This window comes from Acomys russatus, chromosome 26, assembly GCF_903995435.1.
Source record: "Acomys russatus chromosome 26, mAcoRus1.1, whole genome shotgun sequence".
NCBI classification, from domain to species: Eukaryota; Metazoa; Chordata; class Mammalia; order Rodentia; family Muridae; genus Acomys; species Acomys russatus.
Window position 1 is genome coordinate 31,984,031 of NC_067162.1, and position 21,692 is coordinate 32,005,722.

A 21,692-nucleotide genomic window follows, 5' to 3' on the forward strand; every position below is an offset into this window, starting at 1 on the left:
ACCAGATCAAATTAGAATGGTTTTTATGACCACACCATGATGTGACAGCAAGAAGTCTGGTTTGTGTGGTGGCTTCTGTTTGTTCTGTACTAGCAGCTTATCCTTATAAAATGCTGATTGGCAATGCCAAGTCACTGGGACCAATTTCTGTTTATAATGTCTAAGTGTAGAACAGAACATCACCTGAACTGTGGTGGATGGAGGCAGAAACCCCCATCTTCAGTCTCATCACTCTGTGGTTATTTACACAAGGGCTGTGCTATGCTACCATATCCCTGTTCAAACATGATGGAGGTTTATGTGTTACCTTACATTGTTATATGTTCCTTGTCCCTAAAGGTCCATGTTAAGTACAATATCTGAATATATGATTTGGTTACAAAAAGTATTTGTCTTCTATTGAAGAGTTAGCTCAGTGGTTGATACTTGTGCTAAGAATGCAGCTTTCCAATTACTGTTACAAGTTAGAGTTGCCAATGGGAAGACTCAGTGAGCCAGCAAAGGCCTTGGGAATCATAATTTATAAATTATATATGGCAGAAGGACCTAAATAAACTGTGAACTACATTTTATTCCTTTGTTACATTCAGTTCTTGCTTTTAGCAAATCACAGAAATGTTTGGAGCTTCTCTCTCTCTCTATCTCTCCCCCTTCCTCACCCCTATGTGTGTGGGTGTGAGCGTGTGCGTGTGGTGCATGTTTGCACATGTAATGCACATGTTATTCCTTATTGTCATTCCACACCAAGGAGAAAACATTAGACAGTTTGTTTCCTGAGCTTTGCTGTGGGCATCATGTTGCTAGTTGGTGTTTAGCCAGTGTAGGCCTGACTTACCCCATCTCCTTAGAAAAGCATTTAAAGGGCTTGTTTATATAGAAGCAGTATAATATGAGGGCTCTTTCCTTCCTTCCCCTTCTCCCGCTCTCTTGTCCTCTCTTTGTATAATATTGTGAGTTATAGTTTAGAACTTCATGATAGTAGATTTATTGCCTATCAGAATTTTAGCTAATGTACCCAGAAAAAAAAATAGAAGGAAAAAATTGTGCATATATCTCTTCAGAATGAAGTGATAATTCCTTTGACCTTTTTGAATGTTGGTTTTATTTTTTCAACAAGATTGCACTATGCTGCCCAGGTCTTGGGCCTGCAAGTATGAAGCACCTTATCTGGGCCCATTTGGCCTTTTTAAGCCATTATAAATGCTTGTTTGGGAAAACTGGAATCTGTCAGCAAATATGAACCACAATGAAATGACTGATAATTCTTAATTCAGTCAGCCACGTTGTATTTATTCACTAAACTTTCCATTTTTTTGTAAAAGTTTTTTGTTATCCCTATCTCCTGACTTTTAATCACCTGAATGCCATGGGAGACTGTGTGGCTTTGCTCTGCACCTTAGGCATAGGCTCTGTCTCTAACCAAGACTACCATTTTAGAATCTGCATGCTTTGGTTATGTACTGGGGCTCAGTGAAAAAAGAAAACTACTCAGCAGGTGTATTAGAAAAGTGCCTGAGGCTTGGAGGTGTGGCTCAGATATAGAGTTACATAGCATGTACAAGGCCCTGAATTTCATCCCCAGCAAAAAGGGAGAGAAAAAGAACTTGGGTGTACACACTAGCAGGAGGATTAGTCTCACCCATCACACATACTGAAAAGCTTTTCCCTCCTGCCTGCTTTTGTCACTAGAGCTAAACTGTGGAGGTGACATGACACGGGAGATTGATTCCCTATAATATCATTTATGTAAATTTTCCCAATGCTCTAATTACTTTTTAACTCTGTTTTCATGCCATTCTAAGCCTCATATACTAATAAAATTCTGTTTTTACTGCTCTTGCTCTTTCAGGCAATTTTTACATTAATGTTTTCTCTGTAGATTAAAGTTATGGAAAAGTGCCTTTTTTACCATGCCAGTGCCCCCTTATAATTTCCACCTTCCCACTATTGCCAAATTATATGAACAACTGGTTTTGTCACGGTCCCAACTTGTACTTTTTCCATTTGGCCATTCTTTCTCCATTTCTTGGTTACCGTAGGAGATGGCTTTGGCAGAATTGCTTGGGGAAAGTAAAGTGCATACTATTCAGGCTTATAGAAATGAAGTCTATTTTCTCATCCCAACAAATTATAAATGGGTCTCTCACCTAAATAAGAATTAAAATTTGACATTCTGTAAAATTGTATGTGCACATGTGTTAAATGTTACGAGGCACAACCCATACATAGCCTCTCTCTGATCCTAACTTAGCTGGGGGGAAAGCACTCACTAAAACAGGTTTTGTTAAGGCCTGAGGGGTGGTAACATTAATTTCTTCTTTAATTAAATATGGCAAGGTAGTTATTTCTTGTCTATCAGAAATTTTAGTTTAATTGGCCTTGGAAAACTTAATGTCAGAAAAAAAATTAGGGGGCTGGGTGTGGTGGCACACGCCTTTAATCCCAGCACTTGGGAGGCAGAGGCGGGTGGATCGCTGTGAGTTTGAGGCCAGCCTGGTCTACAAAGTGAGTCCAGGACAGCCACGGCTACACAAAGAGACCCTGTCTCAGGGAAAAAAAAAAAAAAAAGGAAAAGGTCATTTGAGTTGTAGAAGGGCAGGGCAATTTTTTTATTCTTAGACACAATTGGATTGAATGTCCTGGCTTTATCTGTTTTGTTTGTGATCTAGTTCCGCACCAAATGGTGGTGCTTGAAGAAAGGACCATCAGCAACAAGTTAAGGACAGCAGTGACTTAAGCTCTGGAGCAGAGCTGTGTTCCCATGAAAGTATTTTTTGTGAGTGTTGGTGGAATGAAGATGACAAACTTTTATGCAGTATTCTTAATACTCTATTGTGCACTTTAATCATTCACACACACACACATACACACAAAGGCCAAGACTACATCTTAACTATTCAGAATACTGTGCCCATTTTCATTTTGGATATCTGGCTTGGTATATTAGGTGGCTGCTTTTTAATGTGACTTGGAATAAGTGTGAAGTTACTATTTTTAAAGGGACTTAAGACTGAAATGTAGGGAAATGACTACACTTTTGCAGACCATTTTAGAAATAGTAAAATGTTTGACTGGCTGTTGAGTGTGTTGGGGAGCTACTTAAAACCATTCCCTTGTGTATTTTATGCCCTAATATAACCATGCTATAGTGTATAGTTTCTACATGTGTGATTTATGCAAACAAGTATGGTCCTCTGCCCGACAGATGGATCAGTATGAGCAGGAGCTAGTTGGAGATGTACCATTCGTGGGCACTAGCCCAAGTCTACTGACTTAGATCTGAAGTAAGGCCCAGCAGTCTGTCTCACCCAAGGTCCCCAGGTGAGTCCAGTGCACCCCGAGTTTCAGAAGTCACTGGTTGTGAGCTTCTATCTAGTGAAGTGAGAGAATGTCTTCCCCACTCTTAGAGATAGTTAGTCCCTTCTTTATGTATATTCAGCCTTACCTGGTTGTCTGTGATCATTTATCAACAGTAGTAATTTATTCTCAGTACTGCCTAAGAAATGCATATGTCTTATGTATATACAGGTAGTTATTGGTAATTCATTTAACTTAGTTTGGCATTTCCCTACCACTGACTAAAACGTTTACATTAATCGGACGATTTCAATATATAGGTGCAATGTTCTGTATTTAATTGTTGTGACATTACTTAGCTAAATAAACTGATGGGTGCTACAGTCTCCTGTTTATGCATAACATGGTACATTGTGGGCAGTGTTAATACAAGCTTTCTTTCATTGCCTCTTATTTACCAGCAGACCACAGTTTTGCTCTGCTGGACCAGCTCTCAGAACAGATACCATTCCATATCATTTGTTCTTGTTATCTGAGATAGCACATCCCAGCTAGATGGCTGGTCAGGCCAACTAGCACCTTGTTTAATTTCTTCTCTTAATAGAATACGATTCTTTCCAAGTAGTTTACTTGGCATTTGAATGCTGCAAGTGATGGTTCTCCTTGGAACTCACACTTCAGGTGAAGTACTTAAGTAATAAGACAGTGCATTTTATAATTTGAGTATTTCTCCTTGTCAGTTGTCTGCATAGTAAAAACTAGAAGCTAAGCAGGTTTGTTCATTTTTTCCTGTACAATTCAGCACTTCCATCATTAATCTTCCTTCCACTGTTTACAAATCACTGATGAGTTAACTTACAAAAGAAAGATTCACTTTTAAGAATAAAACTAAACAAAACTTGCTTTCTGAGAACCACTGCTGTCTGTCCACACTAGCAGTGCCAAGTGGCTTACTCTACAAACTGGTGCTTGGAAAGTAAGTAGGCAAACTGTTGGGACGCTCTTCAGACACCTCCCTTCCCCTTCTTGAGTATGTCGTCTGAAACTGGATTCAGAACATTCTACAGAATTTATTCAACCCAGATTTCTAATACCTCCTTAAAAATCCTGCCTTCAACCATGTCACCCTTACCTGCTCTCTCACACTGGGCCTTCCCTCATCCAGAGCCACCACCCGCCAAATGCATGGTTTGTAGGGGTGTCATATTGTTACTGTTTTAGCTACTGAGCCTCAGAACAGTTTACAGTCGCACATAATCCCAGATGCTGGAGAGTGGGTTTGGAATCAAACTTTCTGACTAGTAAAACCCTGTCCTAGCTGGAGTTAGATCTCAGTGGTAGGGCCCCTGTGTGCACAAGGCCCAAGGTAGGTGCAACCCCCAGTACCAAAAAAAGGAGAGAGAGGGAGACTGAGAGAAAGAAAGGAAAAAGGAGCTGCCCTGCATTGAAGTGATCACAATTTTATTCCTGAGAGACCTGCAGTGCAAGTAAGCCAACCCCTTGGATCTAATGAGTGTGTGTTCACCTTGTCCCTTCTAAGGATGAGCTCCTCCTGGTTTCTGCTTTCCTGGCAGCCTGACTGGGTTTCACTCTGTTCTTTTACTTCCTGTTTTAATACGTAACTTGGAATACTTCATTAACCTGTTCTCAAGTGATTTAGCTGCCATTCTGCCATTTTGAGTTTTTATTTAATTTTATCTGCTGAGCACACTGATCAACCACTGACCTGCCTTTTTACATTGTCCTGCAATGACGTAAGAGTGACACTGTGTATATGGCTTCACAGTCGGAATTTCAGAGCACTGACACCAGATAGTCTCAGTTTGTTCTCTGGGGGAATTTTATTTGCATCTATGTTTTTAGCTATCTGTGATAACTTGTTAAATATTAAAAAGATATTTTGCTTCTATTGGAACATTTGTATACTCGCAATTATATTTCTGTAAACAGCTGCAGTCAAAAATAAAACATTGAAAGTTTTCATTTTGCAGCGCGTGGCAATCATTTTTCCTCAGATTTTGTGTAGGCCTAAATGTATCAGCAATGTGGGAAAGTGTTGGAGACAAGAAACAGCTAGGGAAGAGACAGGAACCTTTTGAGTCATTATTCTGTACCTACCATTTTGCCATGCACAATACTCAAAATACTAGTGTGACCAGATTTTTCTTCGGTTGTTCATAATGAATACATACATAAGCCGGGTGTGGTGGCACACGCCTATAATCCCAGCACTTGGGAGGCAGAGGCAGGTGGATCTCTGTGAGTTCGAGGCCAGCCTGGTCTACAAAGAGAGTTCCAGGACAGCCAAGGCTACCCAGAGAGACCCTGTCTCGAGAAAAAAAAAAAAATACATACATAGATAAACGGTAGAGTATATCAGTGAAGTAAATGTCAATGAAAACCAGTGTCTTCCCCCTTCAGCTCCTCACTTAGAGGCTATCTCTTTACTGGGCTAATCACTTCTACTGTATAAACTGGTGTTTATTAAATGGCTGTAGTAAGCACAGCTACTGGTATGCTCAGTGATCTCCAGTGACGCATGAACAGATAGTTTGAAGGATTCGTGTGTGAGGGACTCTGCATGTAACTTCTGATTAGAGTTGCACGTGCAGTGCCCTAGGTTTAGTTCATAGCATCTCAAAACATATTAACATGTCCACCCACCAGATGATGTGTGTAACGGTGAATCAAAGAAAAACTAAATAGTAATACAAATTAGTAAAATAAATTAGTAATATAGGCGATTGTGTAGTAATAAAGGATATCATGAATATAGAATATAAAGAACTGGCTTGGCCCACACATGGTGGCGCACACCTTTAATCCCAGCACACAGGAAGCAGAGTAGTCATATCTCTGATTTCAAGGCAAGCCTGTAAAGTGTATGCCAACAAAGATGAACTGAGTTGAGATCCTACCCCACCCCCAGAAAAAGCCAGATGTGATATGCATCTAACCCCAGCGCTAGGGAGACAGAACTGGGGCCTCCCAAGAGCTCATTGACCACCCAGCCTCCAATCAAAACAGACCTGAAGTCAGCGTCTGCCCTCCACACACATAGGCATACCTGCCACGTGCACATAAACACAGATGCACAAAGGCTACACATAAAGTCAGAAAACGTCACCTTTAGGCTTTAATAAGTTTAAACAGCCCTGGAAAGTTGTGGCTCTCCCTCTAGACTGGGGTTGTTGGTCACCGGTCCTCAGGAACAAGAGACCAGAACCTATTAACTGAGGATTCAGATGGCCCTCAAGTATGCTGGGATGAATTCCAGGAGCCACATCAGTAAGATAGCTCAACTTTATTCTGGGTGAACAAAAGCTATATAACCCTTGGAGTGTGGACAGGGAATTCACAGGATAGGAGTATGTAATTGGTTGAAGCTAGGAATTCCAGGGAAGCTTTATTTGCATTTGGCAGCACAGAAACACAGTATCTAATCCTATATACACAGAGACAGGGAGCTGTGTCAAAGGTCACACACCAGATATGGTTAGAGGCATCTGCCTAAAGATGTGCTCCGAGGTCAGGCAGAGTAGGGGCCCCTGCTAGGGAGAGAGGGAGTCTAGCGCTGAGCTCAGAAAGGCTATCTGGACCTGAAGGACTCCCACCTCAAGCAGCAGGGTCCTCCAACAGAAAGGTGTAATAACCAAATTGAAAAGGCAGCTGGAATGGCTCAGTTAAGAGCTTGTGCTGCCGGCAAGAGAAATGGCTCAGACGTTAAGAGTACTGACTGCTCTTCTAGACATCCTGAGTTCAATCCCAGCAACCACCCACATGAAGGCTCACAACCATCTATATTGTGATCTAGTGCCCTCTTCTGGCATGCAGGTGTAAGTACAGGCAAAACACTGTATACGTAATAAATAATAATAAAAGAGCTCATGCTGCCTTGCAGAGGATCCAGTCCTATGACATTATAGTCATGAACTCACAGCAGTTAAGATTATCTGCAGAAGATAAGCCAGCCAAAGCTCTAGCATGGATGGGAGAGGTAATCTTCAGGCCTCACCCCTTACTGTGGTGCCATTAGCAGCTGAGAGCTGCTCCAGGAGAGAATGACCATTCTTTTTTAGGGTTTCTCACTCTCCAGTGGAAGGCCCCACAGCCATGCATACACAGAGAGCACTAATTGGACTTAGTGGATTATCACACATACATACACACAAAAAAAGACAGGAAGTTGTGAGGGGGACTTGTTAGAAGAGATATGGAGGAAGTTGGAGGGGGAAACTGGGGTGGATATGATATTTATTGTATACGTACATGAAACACTCAAGAATAAAATTTATTTGTTAAAAAAGATAACAGTCCAGGGCTGGAGAGATGGCTTAGAGGTTAAGAGCACTGACTGCTCTTCCCAAGGTCCTGAGTTCAATTCCCAGCAATCATGCAAGTACATGCAGGTACAACACTGTACAATAATAAATAGTAAATAAGTCTAAAAAAAAATCTGTTTGTTTTTTTTTTTAAAAAGATACAGTCCTTTAGTTGTCCTTAGTGCAAAGGTTTTCTGTTATCCCTTTGGTGTGGTAAATCTCTTAAAACATCAGGTAAAGAATTCCTGGCCCTGAGCTGTAATCCCAGCACTCAGGATGCAGAGACAGGTGGATCTTTCTGAGTTCGAGGCCAACCTGGTCTACAAAGTGAGTCCAGGACAGCTAGGGCTACACAGAGAAACCCTGTCTCAAAAAACCAAAAACGACAACAAAAATAAAAATTCCTGGTCCCTAGTGCATCCCTCAGGAACCAGGTTCTGTTTGGTCCACTCTATGTTAGTTTGGTTTCTATCACTGTCATAAGTCACTGGACCAAAAGTAATTTGGGGTGGGAAGGGTTTATTTATTTCAGCTTACAGTTTCACGTTGCAATACATCACGGAGGGAAGTCAAGGCAGGAACACGGAGGCAGGAGCTGGTTCAAAGGCCATAGAGGGCGCTGCTTACCGGCTCACTCAGCCTGCTTTCTTATTAAACCCAGGACCACCAGCCCGGGGGGGGGGGGGGGGGGGGGGGGGGGGGGGGGGGGGGGGGGGGGGGGGGGGGGGTTTTGCTACCACATTGATTGGTCTTCGTTGCCTATCTTACAAGATTGAAAGTCAGACTTAAGTTATAAAGAGTCAGTCTTACACCGATTCTAGTTGATAGTGTAGAATAGAAAAATTTATGCTGCTTGTAGTTTGGAATATATCGGTGCACTAGGGGAGGCAGGGGCAGGTGGGATCGCTTTGCGTTATCGAAGCCAACCTGTTTTACAGGTGAGTCCAGCCAACAAGGCGACACAGAGAACCCTTTCTTGGAAAATAATAAAAATAATAATTTTTGGAGTACGATAATGTGGATATGTAATTTGATATGTACATATTATGTGTGGCTTTTTGTTTTAGACTACAAAGACAGTTGGATCAACCCAGCAAAGTTTAGACAACTATATTCGTAACTATCAGGAAATGCATCCTTTCATCACCATTTCTCATCTTCCCACTTGCTCTTCTTGAAAACTGAAAATCACAGGCATCGTTCAGCCCAAAGGGCATACAACCCAGAAGACCGGACAACGATCGCAACACCAGACATCTCAGCAGCGGGGGCTTTCCAGCAGTTTCTGCGTCTAGTCAGCCTGCCCAGCAGTGACGCACTACTGCAACAGGCGACACATTTTCAGACAGAGAAGCTCAGCCCAGAGATGCTTAAAGTCGGATGGCACCGTGGTTAATTGTCACAGTTTACTGGGCATCCAGCCACCAGGCAGTCCCCCACTACAAAGAACAAGCACAGACATTACAGCAGCATATACCAGTCAAATATTTTTTCCATAACCAAATAGTGTAAGCACCTCCATTAGTACTATTCAGCAGCTGCAAGCGGAATTTTACAGTGACAGCACTGCTGGTGGGCAGCAGTGGGGGAAGATGTTACTTGGTCCAGCAGGTTTTTTAGAGGCACCACAGTTTCTCTGTGTCTGTTTGCTGCTCAGTTCGAATGGTTATGAGATGTGGCAAGACAGCTTATGGCGAATTTCAGCAGTCAAATGCAAAATAGTGGATCCCGAATTTTTCCTCTACTGAGTCTGCAGTTCACAGCCATACAGATACTATTACCCTGGTAGAGCTGAAGTGTCCTCAGCTAGACTGGAAAATCACAAATGTCTAGCGCAACAGCAGCCGCAACAATCAGCAGCAGGCAAGTATGAGTCAGCAGCTGCAATGGTGATGGAGATGCAGCAGAGCATTTGCCAAGCTGCTGCCCAGATGTCGTCAGAACTAATTTCTTCGCTGCTTCAAGGCGAAATGGAAGCCTTCAAATGCAGCCATCTCCATTTTACCAGCAGCCTTCTCTTCGCACATGATGAGTGCACTACCTACCAAATGAAGGACATGCAAATGCAATGTGAATTGTTCTCTTCTGCCACAGCAGTTTCTGGAAATGAAACTTCTAACAACTACCGACTACACAGTTGCCAACCCTGGCTCCACGATGTTCAGGCACCAAGTTCAGGGATGGAGAAGAAACTGGGCCCAGCAAAAACAGATCAGAGACAGTGGTCCTTTCAGCAATGGTCCAAATGCAGCCAGTGGGGGACAGCCAACCTCAAAGTAAACATCTTTTCCATCTACAAAAAGTGATGAGCGTGACAGAATAGTGGTAAACAGCAACCAGGTAACAGCTTGTTCCAGCGAAGGGAGCGAGATGATGTCCACTTATCAGTCTGGGAACTTTTGCAGCAGTCTTCTCAGTTCACAGGCTTCAACTCTTTCATACCTCTCAAAATCCTATTGCTGATCGCAGAAGAACCTTTCCAGTAAACTACGAAGGTTCAATGTTTCATAGTCCCAATCCTATTGGTCCACAGTCAGACTTCTTACACATCTACAGCATCTTTCTGGAACAAAACTGCAAACCTCAATTGTTTCACTCTCAAAATACCATTACTGTACTCGGGCTCTTAAGTTCCTCAAGACCGCATCACCCAACTATTTCTATTCCCAAAGTTCTAATGAAATCTTAAACTACGCAGTGGCCCAAGAAGAACAGAATTTTCATTTTTGTTTGCAGCACAGAAATCAATTTCTCCACTTCATTCAGCATCAACACTGAGCAGCAGCTGCTTTTCACACAGGCCTCCAATCGCGCAGATCCAGACCCCTATTCTTTCCCAGAAAGGCACAGCCCGCTCAGAGGGTATTATTTTCAGCGCTCATGTGGCCCTTGTCTCCCTTCAACTGACCCAATGCCATCAAAACCAGCAAGGCGCGATTTCCAAACACACGCCCATATAGTGGCATGCATAGTAATTCTCGCAGCCCAGTAGCAGCAGCGGCGAACACAACAGAGCAACAAGCACATCAGCGCAACAACATCAGAGCAATCAGCAGCAGCAGCATAGCATTTTGTATTTATCATAATCAGAATGCCATTTCTACAATGGCATCTCCAGAAAACAGCCCCACCAACTGGATATTTACCCGAACCAAAAAAACCAATGCTAGTCAATAGCAGCAGAACCATTCAATTTTCACCATCCAGTAATATAACCCATAACCCCACGATACCAAGAACAGCAGCCCATTCAATTTTTCAATAATTCATACCTACAGTTTCCTCGCTTCATAACCCAGGTTCCGTACACAGTCCTTATTCAGCAACAGGCCTCCTTGTTCCATCTCTCCTCAGATCCGGTTGGTGCAAGGGTCACCTAGTTCTTCAGGAGCAGCATTAACACTCTTCCTCTCCCCAGCATCCATGTCTGCATTGCAACCAGTATAGACCCCCAACATTGCAGCAAGTCCTCCTCGTTATGCCCCTCAGACACTGCATGGAAGTCCAAAGGAAGCCGCCTTCTTCCACCCCAGCCACATAGGCTGCTTTTTTTCACAAACACAACATGAAGGCACAATGAACCAACTAAACAGAATGCCTTCTAATCTTATGGCTCGTCTCAGCAACTTCAGGATGTTCTTATTTGGCATTTCAAAATAGTAAGAAAGTCGATTGTTTCTCACTACTCAGTTAGATGTTTCCGAATTATTATTAGGAGCAATAAGCACCATGGGTTAAAGACAAGAGGAGAAATTTCACAACTAAAGACTGAGGCATTGGATAATTATATAGGCGCATTATAACACCTGAATTCTATATTTTCAAAACGATCATTTTACATTGGTCATGATTACAGCCTGTAGTCCTAGCCCTCAAAAGTAGAGACAGGAGGATGCAAGAATTCAAAGTCTCTGGCTCCAAATAGTATGTTTGGATATCATCCAGAGCATGAGACCTGTCTCATAAACAGAAACCAAAAAGAAATAACTTTGTTATGCCTTACCAAGATGTTAAGGAAGGTATAGAATGTAGGATGTGTTTAAAAAAAAATATGTGTTTGCCAATTTAAGCTAATTGAAAGTAAAATGAAATGAGAACAATAGAAAAGAACTTACCAATAAAGTTTGTTTCTAAAGAGGTTTGACACCCATTTGTATGTCAGGTATTACATGGGACTTGATTGTAACTTTTAATTGTATGTATGTATTATGTTTAGAGATGTTGTCCTCACTTTTACTTCTGGCAGGTCTGGACTCAGAACTTGTAAAAATCACCTATCTGCTTTCAAATGCTGAGATTCGGGGTGCTCCACCAAACGTAAGGCCTCAGTAGTACTTTTAATATGTTTTTAGCGGCATCCCAAGATAATCCAGTATCATCCTGTGAACCATTTTCTTAAGACTGTCAGTACCTCAGTTTTTTAGTAATGTGCCAGCTCAGTGTAGTAATGATTTCCCCTCATAAACTAAAAGGGTTTTTGTTTGTTTTTGTTTTTTTCACAATCTTAACTAATCAAATGTTTCTGGTGTGCTCTCTGCAGATTGTTGGTCCTTTGTAACCTCTTGAACAGCTACATGCCAGATCCATTAATGGCCATAAATCAATCATAGCCAGGCCAACCACAAGTTGAAGGCCAGTCTTCTCTGTGACAACAATTCTTTCTCAACAATGCAAGAGACGTCCCCCACTGCTTCCTCGGAACTCGTCAGAACAGTGAAAAAATTGATTTGCATTGTTTCATCCATTGCAAAGCCAGAGGAACAATTTAACGCGCTCCTTTAGGGGATTTAAGTATTATGTTTGATGACCTCTTATTGAAAAACAATAATAAATGTTAATTCAGAATAGATTTGGGTTTAATACCGTGCATAGCTTTATGCTTTTTAAAATGGGGAGTTTTAGGGGCTGGCAGCGATGGCTCAGTGGGTAAGACATTGGGCCCCTCTTCCGAGGACCTGGGTTCAATTCCCTGCACCCACATGGCAGTTCACAAGTGTCTGTAACTCCGGTTCCAATGGATATTGCAACTCCGTTACACAGACCCGGTAGGCCAAACACCAATACTAAAAGTAACTAACTTTTAAAAATAATTTAATAAAATAAAATAGACTTTTATTTATCTGGGCATGATGGCACTTGCCTTTAGCCAGGCACTCAGGAGGTAGAGGCAGGAGATATCTGAGTTTCTGGGCCAGCCTAGGTCGACAAAGGTAGAGCCAATAAACAGCCGGGCTCTGTTATATACAGAGAAACAAACACTTGTAAAAAACCAAAAAGTGAATGAATGAAATGAACGACAAATAAAGAAAGAATAAAAAAGAACTTTCATTTTTAACAATACTTGAATATATCTTAGGTAAGTTAGGAATACTGGGCATTCGCTTCTGGCAAGAGTTTTTTGCTCATGAATATAGACACAAGGCCTTAGAATCAGTATAATGAGGAAGCAAGAGAATTTTTGTTCTATAATAGAATAAGAATACTATAAAGCCTGGGAATGGTATCTCAGTTGTGCATTTGGCACGGCATAGGTGAAAACCCTAGGGGTTTCAGTACCCAGCACCACCACCAAAAAATTAAAACTGAATATGATGGAGCTTCCTTACATAAGACAAGTATCATTAGGGTCATTGTGTGACAGACCCTTTACAAATGGTTTTCTTTCCCTTGTGGAGATAATTGATTTCCCTTCCCCCCCTCCCCAGAAATTCATGAGAAAGTAAATGATGATCCCTAATATCTTGAGAAGTCCATGGTTCGTGAAGATGACTGACTGTTTATGAAGAACTACTCAGAGAAATGGGCAGATTTCCTGGCTGTAAAGAGTGACATCCATGCTGCTATTGCAGTGATTTGCCACCAATGTGCGTTTTGGTTTATAATAACAGTGACGACTGAGAGTCCTAGGTTTTGATTTTGTCCAGCTGACAGATTCTGCTTTTGTCCTAACACCTTAAATGCAAGGCTGGGCGTCTCAGTTGTTTTGCGATTAGAAAAACATAGTTGTCAGGTTTGTACTTATTTTCTTATGTTCCTTCCTGAATTATTTTTCAGGAAGCTAGGACAAGTAAAGTTTAGTAATGACTAAGGCTTTTGTTGATGTAAAAAAAAAAAAAACAGGGCTGTTGGACAAAGTGAAGGACTTTCTTTCAGTTTTCATGGAGAAGCTAAGAATATTTACTGATAAAAGCTGTGTGAGAACTCAGTAGACGGAGGAACGCCATCCTCACACACACCTGACATGCTGCAAACTGGGGTACAGCTGGAATGTGCTGAGTTCATTTTCCAGAGAAAATGTTAGTTCTCTGGGTTTCTACTAAGGGATTTAGCCATAACTGCATAAAAATATTTTCTTCTATGAAAATAAGGGGTTAATATGATGACCATGTTCTCATATTCCCGCCTTCGGGGATAGTTTAAACTGACAGAAGTAATGTGAAAAGTCTTATGTTTCTTCTTACCCCGCGGTAAGGGCTAGGTATTTTATTTTGGGTTTCTATTCCTTTTTATATGCATCTTGTTATGTGTTTCCCCGCATTTTTTTTCTTTTTAATTTTATAGATCAGCGATGTTATATAGCGACTGGCTTTAATGACCCTGTAGTAATTAGTAGAAGGCAGCCCACGTTGATCCAGTGTGACCTAGCCGTGCGCAAGCCAGTGGCCATATTACTCGTGTAGGAATTATTGGAGTGGGATTCCTTAGGGGAAAAAAACAATTTTGATTTTCCTTCTTGTGGACGGTGCTGGTCTGTAAATCTCTTCAAATTTGTTCCCTCTAATGAAAAATAGTATAAATTTTTTTATTTACAAACAAGGCAAACAAAATGTCTCTCAAACTATGACTTCTCCTGAGGCCTGCTGACTATATTCCACTTGTCACCTCAGTGCTTTAAATAGTTGAAGTGGTCACTTCCTTATGGTTCCCACAAGCCGTGGCTTTACAGGGGCATATCATTGATGTAAAAGGAAGAATTAATTTGTTTTTCAATCACAGAGTAAAATTACACACCAGAATTTGCATTTGTAGCATTAGTTGTAGAGTATTTGGGTGTTCTTTTTTGCCACCATTGGGGTGCCTGCTTCTCACTAACACCTACAGCTGGAACATGCTAATGTCTCATTTATACTTGGGCATGGTGGGAAAGTGTCAATGCAAGCGCTAGGCCAACATGTGTGTGTGGGCTTCTGTGTGTTGATATGTTTTGGTATCTTGTTCAGCTTCGTCGTTACTATTCTAAGTTTTTACCAAAATAGCCAGGTCTTGGCTGTTGTTCTTTTCCTAGGGTTTCCTTCATTCTTTTCCTCCCCCAATCCTACACATTTTCGAATATTGGAGCTGTGGTGTTGGATTGAGTTTTTATTAGCCAGATCCCCCTTTTGGTGACTCTTTTGTCTTCGCCGGCTCTTGTCATTTGCTTTTTCTCTTTGTCCTTCGTCCGCTGCCCGGCCCTTCCTTATCTCTCTTTGAGAGCAGTGATTACGTCGAGGTAGTACACGCAGGGCTTCGTGCCGATAGGAAGGGAACATTTCAGAAAGAGACCTACTCTGGTCATTTAATTTTGAAACAGTTTTCAATCGTTTCAAGTTTTGGATGGTTTAATTATCTAATGTGTTTCATTTTTTTTTGAAGCTATATTTTATATGTGGAAATGGTATAGAAACTATTTTTGCTATGTGTCTGAGTGATTACATTGGCATAAATTAAATTGATATAATAGATATACATAGATAACGATTCTTTTTTGGCCACACATTTTTGTGGGAATTTGTGAGTTTGGTCTGATGTTCTACCACAACGTGGCGGCTATACAGTGAGGGGGGTTTGTTATGTCTTTCTGAGTATTTAACACTCTTTTGAAGCAAGTGCCTGTTTATCTGTAGCCATTCCACCTCAGCAGTTTCCTTGATGTTACTAGGGAGCGAAGGGCAACTTACTGTGGGTTTGCTGGATCGTTCACTCGCAAAGAGGTTAGAGAGTAAGGAACTCATTGAGGCAGTGTGTCAAATGGTGTTTGATAAGAATGAGCCACTCTGGTCTTGTTCACTATATATTTAATATTTATTATTTGTTGTTGTTGTTGGTTAATTGGCTTTCGTATCCTATGCCTTGATCTTATAAAGAACACGAAAAGAACAATGTTTGTAAATTTTAATAACATTTCCCCCATCGTTTATATCCAGAGCTACTTTATAAATTCTCTAACCAAAAGCATGTTCCTAAATATCTCCCTTTTCCCTCCCCCAGTTTCCTTCCTAGGGAAAAAGTCACACAACCAGTTCGGGTTACAAGAAGAGATCAGCCCACAAGTCAGTGCTTCAGTTTTTCAATGTAAAACAGATACTAAAGGTTTTGGGCGGAGCATCTTCAGAAAGCAGACCTAGTGGGTGTTAGAAAACAACAGAATCAAAGTTTACAACATGTGTGGCGTTGGGTTTTCTGAAATGAATCTTCAAAATTCATGTAGGAGACTCAGGAATCTGTTTTTTCCACCAAGATCAATTAAATGGTTTTTATGACCCACCATGATGTAACAACAGAAGGCCTGGTTTGTTGGTGGCGTCTTTGCTGTTTGTTCTGTACTAGCAGCTATCCTATAAAATCTGATTGGCAATGCCAAGTCACTGGGACCAATTCTGTTTTTATAATGTCTAAGTGTAGAACAGAAATCACCGTGAAAATGCTTGTGATGAGGCAGAAACCCCCATGTCAGGCTCATCACTCTGTGGTTAGTTTACACAAGGGCTGGTGCTATGCACAATATCCCTGTTCAAAACATGATGGAGGTTTATGTGTTACGACCTTACTTGGTATATGTTCCTTGTCCCGAAAGGTCCATGGTAGTACAATATTCTGAATTTATGATTTTGGTTACAAAAAGTATTGGTCTTCTTATTGAAGAGTTAACTCGTGGTTGATACTTGTGCTAAGAATGCAGCGTTCCAAGTACTGTTACAAGTTGAGTTGCCATGGGAAGCTCAGTGAGCCAGCAAAGGCCTTGGGAATCTAATATTATTAAATTAGATATGGCAGAAGGACGCTAAATAAACTGTGAACTACATTTTATTCACTTTGTTACGAGTCAGAGTTCTTGCGTTTAGCAAGTCACAGATGGTTTTGGAGCGTCTCTCTCTCTCTAATCTCCTATCTCTCCTCTCCCCCTTCCTCACCTATGTGTGTGGGTGTGACCGGGTGCGTGTGGTGCATGATTTGCACATGTATGCACATGTTATTCCTTAATTGTCATTCAACACAAGGAAAAACATTAGACAGTTTGTTCGCTGATCTTTGCTGTTGGCATGCATGTTGGCTAGTGGGTGTTAGCCAAGTGAAGGCCTGACTTACCCCCTCTCCTTAGAAAAAGCAGTAAAGGCTTTGGTTTATTATAGAAGCAGTATTAAGATGAGGGCTTCTTTCCTTCCTTTTCCCATTCTCCCGTCTTCGTTGTCCTCTCTTTGTATAATTTGTGAGGTTGTTTAGAACTTCAATGATTCGAATTTAGTGCCTTCAGAATTTTAGCTAATGTACCCGAAAAAAAGATAGAAGGGACAAAATGGTGCAAATCCTTTCAGAATGAAAGTGATAATGCCTTTTTGACCTTTTTTGAGTTTGGTTTTATTTTTCACAAGATTGCACTATGCGCCCAGGTCCTTGGGGCCTGCAAGTAGGAAGCACATTATACTAGTCCCCTTTGGCCCTTTTAGCCAGTATAATGCTTTTTTGGGGAAAAATGGAATCTGTCAGCAATATGAACCACATGAAATGACTGAATATTCTTAAAAAATTCAGTCAAAGTTGTTTTTATCACTAAACTTCATGGTTTTTTGGTAAAGTTTTTGTTTCCATCCGTCCTGACGTTTAAATCACCTGAAGGCCATGGGAGACTGTGGGCTTTGCTCTGCACCTTAGCATAGGCTCTGTCTCAACCAAGACGAACATTATTAGATCTGCATGCTTTGGTTATTAACGGGGGCTACAGTGAAAAAGAAAACTACTCAGCATGGGTGTATTAGAAAAGTGCCTTAGGCTTGGAGTGTGGCTCAGATATGAGTTTACATAGCATGGTACAAGGCCCTGAATTTTCATTCCACAGCAAAAGGGAGAGAAAAAGAACTTGGGTGTACACACCCCTTAAAGCAGGAGGAGTTAGTGCTCACCCATCACGACATACTGAAAGCTTTTCCTTCCCTCTGCCTGCTTTTGTCACTAGAGCTAAACTGTGGAGGTGACATGACAACGGGAAGATTGATCCATATAAGATCATTTATGTAAATTTCCCAATGCTCGAATACTTTTTAACTCGGTTGTCACATGGTCCAAAATAACCCATTCTAAGCCGCATAGACTAATAAGTCTGTTTTTACTGCTCTTGCTCATTCAGAGCAATTTTGACTTATGTTTTTAGGTAGATTAATGTTTATGGAAGTGCCTTTTTTTACCATCCAGTGCCTCCTAATAATTCCACCTTCCACTAATTGCCAAAATTATATGAACAACGGGTTTTTGTCAGGTCCACACTTGTACTTTGTCCATTGGGCCATTCTTTGTTCTCCATTTCTTGGTTACAGTAGGAGTGGCTGTGGAAGAATTGCGTTGGGAAAGTAAGTGCTACTATTCAGGCTTATAGAAAGGAAGTCTATTGTCTTCAGCCCACAAATTATAATGGGTCTCTCCCTAATAAGATTAAAATTTGACATTCTGTAAATTGTATGTGGCAACAAATGTGTTTAAATGTTACGAAGGCACAACCCATACATGCCTCTGCGCTGAATCCTAATTAAGCTGGGGGACAGCACGCACTAAAACGGTTTTTGTTAAGCTGAGGGGTGGTAACGATTAATCTTCTTAATTAAATATGGCAAGTAGTTTATTTCTTGTCTATCAGAATTTTAGTTAAGTGGCCTGGGAAAACTTAATGTCAGAAAAAAATTAGGGCTGGGTGTGGGTGGCACACGCCTTTAAATACCGCACGTGGAGGCAGAGGCGGGATGGATCGCTGTTAGGGTTGAGGCCAGCTGGTCTACAAGTGGAGTCCAGGACAGCCAAGCTACACAAAGAGACCCTGTCATCAGGGAAAAAAAAAAAAAAAGGAAAGGTCATTTGAGTTGTAAAGGGAGTGCATTTTTTTATTCTTAGACACATGATTGAAGGTCCTGGCTTTATCTGTTTTGGTGTTGTGAAAAAAGCTAGTTCGCACTAGGCCAAATGGTGGTGCTTGAAGAAGAGGACCATCAGCAACAAGTTAGGACAGCATGACGTAACTCGGAGCAGAGCTGTGTTCCCATGAATATTTTTTGTGAGTGTTGGTGGAAATGAGATGAACAACTTTTATGCGTTAAATTCTTAATACTCTATTGGTGCAATTTAACCTTTAAATCAATTCCACACAACACCACCATACATCACAAAGGGCCAGACTACATCTTAACATTCAGAATATGTGCCCATTTTCATTTTGGATATCTGGCTTGGTATATTAGGTGTCTCGTTTTTAAATGTGACTTGGAAAGTGTGAAGTACATTTTTTTAAGACTTAAGACTGAAATGTAGGAAATGACTACAGCTTGGCAGACCATTTTAGAAATAGTAAAATGTTGTGGAACTGGCTGTTGAGTTTGTGTTGGGATCTACTTAAAAAACCTTCCCTTGTGTATTGTATGCCCGAAGATAAAATGCTATAGTGTATAGTTTCTACAGGGTGGGATTTAGGGCAAACAAGTATGGTCTTCTGGGCCCGACGATGGATCAGTAATGAGCAGGAGCTAGTTGAGATGTACATTCGTGGCAACTACCCAAGTCTACTGACTTAGATCTGAAGTGGGGCCCAGCAGTCTGTCTCAACCCCAAGTCCCAGGTGAGTCCAGTGCACCCCGAGTTTCAGAGCACTGGGGTAGCTCTATCTAGTGAAAGTGAGAGAATGTCTCCCCACTCTTAGAGATAGTTAGTCCTTCTTTATGTATAATTCAGCCGTACCTGGTTGTCCCTGTGATCATTTATCAACAGTATAAATTTATTCTAGTACTGCCTAGAAAATGCATATGTCTTATGTAATATACATGTAGTTTTGGTAATTCATTTAACTTATTTGGCAATTTTCCTACCACTGACTAAAACGTTACATTAGCTGACTGTTTTCAATATATAGGTGCCAGGTTCCTGTATTTTAAAAATGTTGTGACGATTACTTAGCTAAAAAAATAACCGATGGGTGCTACAGTCTCCTGTTTATGCATAACATGGGACATTGTGGGCATGTATACAAGCTTGCTTTTCATTGCCTCTTTCTTTACCGCAGACCACAGTGTTTTTGCTCTGGCTGGACCAGCTCTCAAACAGATACCATTTCCTATCATGTTTCTGTATCGGAGAAGCACATCCCATCTAGATGGAGTGGACATGCCACATAGACCTTGTTTAATATTTCTTCTCTTAAAGATTACGATTTTTCCCAAGTAGTTTTAACTTGGCATGTTGAAATGCTGCAAGTGATGGTTTCCTTGGAACGCACACTTCAGGTGAAATTACTAAAGTAATAAGACATGCATTTTATAATTTGAGTAGTTCTCCCTTGGTCAGTTGTCGGCATAGTAAAAACTAGAAGCTAAGAAGTTGTTCCGTTTTTCCTGTACATTAGCACGTCCATCATTAATACCCTTTCTTCCACTGTTTACAAATCACTGAGAGTTAACTTGACAAAAGAAAGATTCACGTTTAAGATAAAACTAAACAAAAACTGCTTTCGTTCTCTTCTGAGAACCACTGCTGTCTGTCCCCGACACTAGCAGGGGCCAGGTGGCTTAAACTCTACAACTGGTGCTGGAAAGTAAGTAGGCAACTGATTGGGACGCTCTTCGACACCCCTCCTCCCATTCTTGAAGGATGTCGTCGGAAAACGGATCAGAACATTCTACAGAATTTAGTCACCCAGATTTCTAATACCGGACGTCCTTAAAATCCTGCCTGCAACCATGGCACCCTTACCTGCTCTCTCACACTGGGCCGTTCCCATTCCCTCATCCAGAGCCACCACCCGCCAAATCATGGTTTGTAGGGGTTCATAATTGTTAACGTTTTTAGCTCTGAGCCTCAGAACAGTTTACAGTCGCACATAACCCCAGATGCCTGGAGAAGTTGGTTGGGAAATCAAACGTGTCTTGACTATGAAAAACCTGTCCTAGCTGGAAGTTAGATCTCATGGTAGGGCCCATGTGGTGCACAGGCCCAGGTAGGTTGCAACCCCCAGTAAACCCCAAAAAAAGGGAGAGAGGAGACTGAGAGAAAGAAAGGAAAAGGAGTGCCCGGCATGAAGTGATCACAATTTTATTCCTGAGAGACCTGCAGTGCAAGTAGCCAACCCATTGGATCTAATGATGGTGTGTTCACCTTTCCCTTCTAAGATGAGCTCTCCTGTTTCCTTCTGCTTCCTGGCAGCCTGACGGGTTCACTCTGTACTTTTACTTCCTGTTTGAATATACGTACTTGGAATACTTCATAACCGGTTCTCACGTGATTTTAGCTGCCATTCTTGCTGCCATTTTGAAGTTTTTATTTATTTTATCTGCTGAGCACAACGGACAACCACTGACCTGCCTTTTTACATTGTCCTGCAATGACGTAAGAGTCACTGTGTATATGGCTTGCACAGTCGGAATTTTTCAGAGCAATGACACCAATATTCTCAGTTGTGCTCTGGGGGAATTTATTTGCATCATGTTTTTAGCATCTTGATAAACTTGTTTAATATTAAAAAGATATTTTGCTTCTTATTGGGACATTTGTATACTCGCAATTAGATTTCGGTAAACAGCTGCATCAAAAATAAAACATTGAAAGTTTTTCATTTTTGCACGCGCGTGACAATATTTTTTTTGCCTCAGATTTTGTGTAGGCCGAATGTATAAGCAATGGGGCAAGTGTTGGGAGACAAGAAACAGCTATGGAGAGACAGGAACCGTTGAGTCATTATTCTGTACCTTACCATTTGTGCCATGCACAATAATCAAAATACAGGGTGACCAGATGTTTTCTTCGGTTGTTCATAATGAATACATACATAAGGCCGGGTGTGGTGGC

The 21,692-nt window shown here is 41.3% G+C and overlaps 1 protein-coding gene and 1 pseudogene across 7 annotated transcripts in view; both read left to right on the forward strand.

Annotated features, from left to right (window-relative positions):
* Nfat5 (nuclear factor of activated T cells 5) overlaps positions 1–21,692 on the forward strand; it is a 119,910-nt gene that overhangs the window by 89,621 nt on the left and 8,597 nt on the right. The gene's annotated exons all lie outside the window — the stretch shown is intronic.
* Positions 5,047–10,579, forward strand: LOC127209263 (nuclear factor of activated T-cells 5-like; annotated as a pseudogene).